This window comes from Orycteropus afer, unplaced genomic scaffold, assembly GCF_000298275.1.
Source record: "Orycteropus afer afer isolate SDZICR_OR568_19922 unplaced genomic scaffold, OryAfe1.0 scaffold00892, whole genome shotgun sequence".
Classification (NCBI taxonomy): Eukaryota; Metazoa; Chordata; class Mammalia; order Tubulidentata; family Orycteropodidae; genus Orycteropus; species Orycteropus afer.
This window is the reverse complement of record NW_006922479.1, coordinates 95,287-96,314: the sequence shown is the minus strand read 5'-3', so window position 1 is coordinate 96,314 and position 1,028 is coordinate 95,287.

The window sequence follows — 1,028 nt, the reverse complement described above, 5'->3', positions numbered from 1 at the left end:
AAAGGTGTTCGTTTTTAACAATTTGTTATAGTGAACATTTATGTCCCATGACTCTCTTTGCATTTATATTACAATTAAATGTTTAAAGCATGCACACACAGATAGTAATTATAATATAAATGCATGAAACCTGTTTGAAAGACTACAGATCAAACAGACAATAGTGGTGACCTCTCAGGAGGGAAGGACAAGGGCCAGCGTTTGGGGATGGAGTGATAAAAGATGACTTTAACATTATCTGTCATTTTTATTATTATTATTTTAAAAGAATATTATTCCAGCATACGTGTGTAAAGGAGCTCTGGTGGCATAGTGTCTAAGGCATTTGACTGCTAACCAGAAGGGCTGGTGGCTCGAATCCATCAGCCACTCCCCAGAAGGAAGACTGGGTAACCTACCTCCTTAGAAATATCTCCTTGGAAACCCAAAAGAGGGTCTCTATGAGTCAGAATTGACTTGATGACAGTGAGTTTAGTTTTTTGGTATACTTATATAGTTAAAAGTAAATTTTAATGGAAGCATGAAAACAAAAACCAAACAACATGTTTTATTTTAAAGTGGCAAAATTCTTTATACACAGAAGCATAAATACATATGGAAGAAAACAGATCCAGATATTACTTTGTTTATCTCTGAGTCATGGAATTGTGGACGGTCTTTCTTCTTCTTTGTGTTTTTTCTGTATTTTCTAAGTGTTCTATAATAAATGTATATACTTAAATTAGAAAAAAAATGACAAGAATCAATAAGAAAACTGTAAACTCTACCATAGATAATGGTCAAAGGACAAGAACAAAAGAAGAGACTTATATGATCTATCATAATGTGAAAAAAAATACACTCCACAAGTGGCTATTTGAATTAAAATGAAAATATCATTTTTAACCTAGACAGGCAATGATTACAAGTATTGAGACTATCCAGTGTTGTCTAGGGTATAAGAATAACTTCACTTGCTTCTTGGTGAAAGTATAAATGGGAGCCACCTTTCTGGAGATTGTTGTTGCTGTTGATATGTGCCATCAAGT